The 6,973-nt window shown below is 41.5% G+C and overlaps 1 protein-coding gene across 1 annotated transcript in view; it reads right to left on the reverse strand.

Moving 5' to 3' along the window:
* AJAP1 (adherens junctions associated protein 1) overlaps positions 1-6,695 on the reverse strand; it is a 308,480-nt gene extending 301,785 nt beyond the window's left edge. Inside the window, exon 1 of the mRNA XM_033921259.1 lies at positions 6,603-6,695. The gene's annotated coding sequence lies outside the window, so the exon portion shown is untranslated. The remainder of the gene's footprint in view (positions 1-6,602) is intronic.
* Between the last annotated feature and the right edge of the window lie 278 nt (positions 6,696-6,973).

Genomic DNA, 6,973 nt, shown 5'->3' on the forward strand with positions numbered 1-6,973 from the left:
TACTGAAAGGATTTGACAAAATGGAGCAGGGAAAGCAGTTATTTACAATGTCCAGTGTGACACGGACAAGAGGACATAGTCTGAAGCTGAGGGGGGTTCAGGTCCAGGACGAATATCAGGAAGTTCTGTTTCACGCAGCGAGCGGTGGACACCTGGAATGCTTTCCCAGAGGAAGTAATTGCAGAATCCACCGTTCTAGGATTTAAGGGTAAACTAGATGCACATCTCCTTAAGAGTGGCATAGAGTGATACGGGTAAGGGTAAATTAGATGCACATCTCCCTTGAGAAGCATACGGTGATATGGGGACTAAAACTAAGCCAGGGTACACCTGGCGGGGCCTCCGCGTGTGCGGATCACCGGACTTAATGGCAATTCTTATGTTCTTATGTATGAAGATTCCGTGCAGAATCTCAAAGTGTAGCAAGATTCCAAAACCCCAAATAATAGCAGCATTCCGGAACCTCCAAAGAGTATCAGGATTCCGTGCAGAATCTCAAAGTGTAGCAAGATTCCAAAACCCCAAATAGTAGCAGCATTTCAGAACTCCAAAGAGTATCAAAGCTGAGGGGGGGACAGGTCCAGGACGAAAATCAGGAAGTTCTGTTTCACGCAGTGAGCGGTGGACACCTGGAATGCTCTCCCAGAGGAAGTAATTGCAGAATCCACCGTTCTAGGATTTAAGGGTAAACTAGATGCACATCTCCTTAAGAGTGGCATAGAGTGATACGGGTAAGGGTAAATTAGATGCACATCTCCCTTGAGAAGCATACGGTGATATGGGGACTAAAACTAAGCCAGGGTACACCTGGTGGGGCCTCCGCGTTTGCGGATCACCGGACTTGATGGACCCAGGATCTGATCCGGAGATGGCAATTCTTATGTTCTTATGTTCATATATAGAATACGGAGTTTACAGCGCATTCAGCATATTACACTAGTATTTTAATAAAGAAAAGCCATATTGTTCTGCTATAAAATTACCTGAATGCTGTTGTACACTTTTACAAAGGAAGAAAGTGCTCCATAACTAATGGATTTACACAAATAAATAGTGCTACATCCAGGTATAAGATGCATTTTTTTGCAACTTATATGGTTAAGTAGCACTACACACGTCTATGCGTGGCAAAACTCTGAATATGTGTGCATCTGAGGAGGAATCAGAGAGCCAGTCTCTGAAACTCAAAACATTTTGCAAATGAATGTGGTTTGAAATGACAGAAAGAAGAGCATATTTTCTCCTCAAGCACCCCTCCAGGCAAATGGACGTAAATGACACCTTACCAGTTGTGAGAAAAAATGTTTGAAATATACCACTTATATTTCACAATAGGCTTTAGTAATGCAATTATTATACTTTTAAAGCATGGAGGATTTAGATCTTCTGTCTTGGAACACTACAGAATGCTTTAGCCTATGAAATTAGGAAGGTTATCGATTTCTTATCTTTCTTGAAACTTTTGAAAGCCCATTTGTTCCTACAGGAATTTCAGGGGCGGTTATCAAAACAGAACAAGATCTGAAGCTGTGCAACTCTTGGTATTGCAAAGCAGTTATTGTCATCAGAATTTGTTGGAATTGATTAAAGAAGTACTTAAGAAAGATTTAAGAACATAAGAAATGCCGCTGCTGGGTAAGACCAGTGGTCCATTGTGCCCAGCAGTCCGCGCACGGGGCGGCCCTTTGGTCAAAGACCAGCACCCTAACCGAGACTAGCTCTACCAGCGTACATTCTTGTTCAGCAGGAACTTGTCTAAGTTTGTCTTGAATCCCTGGAGGGTGTTTTCCCCTATAACAGACTCCGGAAGAGCGTTCCAGTTTTCTACCACTCTCTGGATGAAGAAGAACTTCCTTACGTTTGTGCAGAATCTATCCCCTTTCAACATTGCAACAGTGTTAATGAAGGTTCATCTTTTATTTTGTCTGTCTTAGGTGTTTGATTTAGGAACTCATTTTCAAAAAAAGAAAAATATCCAAAATGTGGCATAACGGGGCAGTTGGACGTTTTTCTCACCAAACCCTTCCAATTCCCTATTTACTATGTAAACCTATTTTCTAGATGGATTTCTATGGTGCTCATCAGCAGTGTGTCTAAATCTCAAGGGGGCATGTTAGAGGTGTGGTTTGAGCAGCACAAGGATGGGCTTATGACCTGGATGTTTTTCCGCAATAATTGAACATTTTAGAAACCGTCCAGGGCACAATTTGGACGTCTAGAGTTAAACCTGTTTTAACACTGAATAACTGCCAAAATGTTACCCAAACTAAGAACATAAGACTAGCTTTACTGGGTCAGACCAATGGTCCATCAAGCCCAGTAGCCCGTTCTCACAGTGGCCAATCCAGGTCACTAGTACCTGGCTAAACCCCAAAGAGTAGCAACATTCCATTCAGAATAGCAAGGTTCCGGAATCCCAAAGAGTAACAAAAGATTCCAGAACCCCAAATAGTAGCAACATTCCATGCTACCGATCCAGGGCAAGCAGAGGCTTCCCCCCTGTCTTAATAACAGACTATGGACTTTTCCTCCAGGAAATTGTCCAACCCCTTCTGAAAACCAGCTACGCTATCCGCTCTTACCACAACCTCTGGCAATGCGTTCCAGATCTTCACTATTCCCTGAGTGAAAAAAATATTTCCTCCTATTGGTTTTAAAAGTATTTCCCTGTAACTTCATTGAATGTCCCCTAATCTTTGTAATTTTTGACAGTGGAAAATCGATCCATTTGTACCCGTTCTACTTCACTCAGGATTTTGTAGACTTCAATCATATCTCCCTTCAGCCTTCTCTTTTCCAGGCTGAAGAGCCCTAACCTTTTTAGTCTTTCAAGATGACCACCGGATGAATGTAGATATGACCCAGTGGTCACTGATCTCCTCCCTCTCCCCAAAGATGTGACTGAAACAGTACATACCTGCCTGTATGATAGCTTCAGATGCTTTGGCCATTCCTAGAAGATCAGCAAGCAAAGTTCCAGGAAAAGCCTAGTTGGTGGCACAGTGAACCATAGAGATGGGGATTCAATGCCCATATCCCACGCTAACTACTACACTTATGGTAGAATATGTGAGCCCTCTAAAACCCACCCTAATCCTACTGTACCTACATATAAGTGATACCTGCAAGTATAAGGGTTATTGGTGGCCTACTGTTAGGTTCAGTAGGTTTTGGGTAGATTTTGGAGGACTCACCATAACTATAAGGGAGTAATGGTAAGATGTGTATCTGGGCCTTTTTATGTGAAGTTCACTGCAATTCCCCCTAAGGTGCCCCACTGCTCTGCTGGGTTATCTTTGTGGCCAGTATACTAAAACTGCTGGACCCTCCTACATCCCAATGGCTTGTTTTGCATTGTTTTTTCTTTTGGACATGCTTTTTTTTTTTTTTTTCCCGAAGATGGTTCTAAAAGATAGACACTAGGTAGACTAAACTAAACCTTAAGTTTGTATACCGCATCATCTCCATAGAGAAAGAGCTCGGCACGGTTTACAGGTAATTCAATAAATGAGGGAAGGACATAATAAGAAATTAGAGGTTATGAAGAGGATAGCTAGCTTTACATTTTAAATAGATAGCTTTACGTTTTGGAGAAAAGCCAGGTTTTCAGATGCTTTCGGAATAATTGGAATGAGCCTAGGTTCCGCAGCGGGGCAGAGAGGTTATTCCAAAGCTTAGTGAATTTGAAGAAAAGGGATTCCCCTAATTTACCTGCATACATGACGCCTTTTAACCAGGGGAAAGATAGTTTGAGTATGTGGGGGGATCTGGTAGTGTCAGGTCTCGAAGAATTCCAGGATAGTGGGATTAGGGGAGGAAGAATGCCATGTAGGATCTTGAAAATTAGGCAGGTACATTTAAAATGAATCCCAGAAATCACCGGAAGCCAGTGAAGTTTTGACAGAAGCGGGGAAACATGATCGAATTTGCTTTTTGTGAAGATCAACCTAGCTGCAGTGTTCTGGATCCGCTGAAGTCTTTGAAGATTTTTCTTGGTTAGACTTAGATAGATGGAATTACAATAGTCCAGTCTGGAAAGAATGATTGATTGTACGAGGACAGCAAAATGTTGTTGGCAGAAGCAGGATCTCGCTTTCCTCAACATGTGAAGACTCTTCTATACCAGACTAGTCATTAAGCCCATTACATTAACGGGTGCTAGAATACTGTTCACCCTCTATGTTGCCCCTTCCATTCACTGCCCTCTCTTCTCTTTCCATCCAGTGTCCGCCCTGTCTCTCTCTGTCCCATATGGCCTCTCTCTATCTCCTCCTTCCTTTTGCCTTGGCCCTCTGCGCCCTTTCCTCATTTAACTACTTCATTGGTCAGCAGCAGCATTCACAATTCATTGCTGATGCTGGCTTCAGGTCTTTCTCTCTGGCCGGTCCTGTCTTCATGAAAACAGAAGTAGGCAGGACCGGCCAGAGAGGAAGGCCTGAAGCCAGCAACAGCAGCGAATTGTAAACGCTGCTGCTGCCTGAAGCACCTGAGGCAGACGCTTCTCTCCCCTCCCAGCCCAACCCCCGCTGACTCTGTGACCCTCCCAGCAAGATGACTTTAATATCAAACCTCCCTCCAGCATTGGCAGTTGCAGCACGCTAAACAGGCTGCTTCGTAGCTTTCTTCTGCCGTTGAGTATCTCTGTTGCGTCATTGATGACATCATTAGTGACGCGGCAGAGGGACTCAACTGCAGGAGAAAATCGCGAAGCAGCCTGTTTAACGTGCAGCGACTGCCAACGCTGGAGGGATGTTTGTACCGGTGCAGAAGCGATATGTCTCTCCCCCTCCAGTACCTGTGCAGCACTTTGCTGCGGCGAATCCTCCCATCGTGAGTCGCCACAGCGCTCGAGTCTGTTTCTCCCGCTTTGTCTAGCCGCCACATACGCACTCTGGCCACGGACCTACAGATCACGGATCAGGGATTACAGATCACGCAGGTCTGAGTGCGCATGTGCGGCTAGCGTTTTATTATATAGGATAATCTATATTATATTCCTAGGAATTCCAAAGAAATAAGGGAAGAAGGGGAAAATGATAGACTGGTTTCACCAGATAGTCCGACTATCTCCCAATTTTTAGAATCTTCCAAAGATTTGATAACTAAACGTGCTACATTATCGGTAACCTTTAAATCGGAGATGGAAAAACATCAAATCCTTAAATTGTATTTTCTAAACAAGAAAGCACTGTTTTGTGGACAACAATTGAATATTTTTCTGGATGTGTCCAGACAGACACAATTTAGGAGAAGGCAATTTCTAGAGCTTAAGCCCCAAGTTTTGGCTGTGGGAGCTGCATTTTTCCTAAAATTTCCTTGCAAGTGCCTTGTAACATATGGGAATGATACATTTCTATTTGTAGATCCATTACAGTTGGAAAATTTCTTGAAAGATAAACCTGTGCACAAAGTTTCAGATACTAATTTGGTTGAAGATAAAAAGTGACACATTTGATTTAGGCCTATTTTGCCTGCCAGGAATACTCTATTCTTAATTTGTTTCTCATTATATAACTAAAGTGTAGTGGTATTAGGTTCCATTAATGTGGACTGGAATTGATGTTTATGTTTGCCTGATTGATCAGTTGTTTTTTTTGCCTGATTGATCAGTTTTATATATAATATTGTTTATTGAGTATTTTAGATTACTGTAATATTGTTTACCTAGGTGCTTATCAAAAAAACACTCAAAAAACTTAGACTGATTCAGAACACTGCTGTTCGCCTTATTTTTGGACTAAAAAAATGGGAGCATATTACTCCCTTCTATCAAAAACTTCTCTGGTTGCCGGTAGAGGCCAGAGTTCTGTTTCAGTTTTCCTGTATTTGTTATAAAGCAGTTTTGGGGATGGTACCAGACTATCTTGCTTCCCATTTCTCTTTGAATTATCTCAACAAGAGTACACGTAGAAGAAATCCATTCAACTGTCCCTCTTTAAAATCCTGCCAATATAAGAAGTTTTTCGACAGAATTTTTTTTTCTTCCAGGCCGCCAAACTGAATACGTGGCTAGGAAAACTTATACTAGAGGCCACTTCTTATTTTGATTTTAGGAAAACATTAAAGACCCGTCTGTTTGACATGTCTAAATCTAAAATGTTCAACTCATTTTTGTTTCTTAGCTGATGCATTTCAATTTTAACTGATTCTTAACTGATGTATTCCAATTAATTGATTGTTTTATTATGTCATTTCAGTTTTATTGATTGTATTATGTTCTATGTTCTTATGTTCTATGTTCTTATTTATTTTTATCTTGCTCTGAACCGCTATGAACCTTTTTCGGTATAGCAGTATACAAAAATATAAATTGTTATTATTATCATTATTTTCCTGTATTTTGTTATTTTTTTGAGATCTTACTTTACAAGGCTCTCAACGGAGAAAGCCCAACCTACTGGAATAACCAACTAAATCAATCCTCCTACCCCCTACCGCAGCTTGATAAAAGGACCCCATAGTGCCATGTCAGCATGTGTGAATGTCATTAACGTTGTATCTTACCATGGGTCTCTTTTTTTTATGCGACGGTACCTATTTACTAATAATGCACGGTTATATGCTTTAGTAAATGTAAACCCAGAGTGCCATGAACTTCTCACCTGGTTCTGGCTTTTATGTCTGATCCGCTCTGCTTCTCGTTCCCCTCTTCTACCGCAGATCACCTCTACGAGAAACGCAAGGCAACCGTGCAAGGCAAATTTGACTGGGGCCAGCTACAAAGAAAGCAAATTATCACAGTCAGTAAGCTGTAACCATTGAAAATATAATCGGGTGGATGAATCTGCATCATTTTAATTTCTGCGTCTAGCAGCCTACTTATAGGCGGCAGTAATCATGCATTATTTATGAAGGAATATATGAATGAGAGATTGATTTAATTATACATCCTTGGGAAGGATAAAAAGAAATTGTGTATATATTTCTCCTTGCTTGGCTTGATAGGTGTTTAGTTCCAATATTAACCGCATAC

The sequence above is a fragment of the Geotrypetes seraphini genome, chromosome 15, assembly GCF_902459505.1.
Source record: "Geotrypetes seraphini chromosome 15, aGeoSer1.1, whole genome shotgun sequence".
NCBI classification, from domain to species: domain Eukaryota; kingdom Metazoa; phylum Chordata; class Amphibia; order Gymnophiona; family Dermophiidae; genus Geotrypetes; species Geotrypetes seraphini.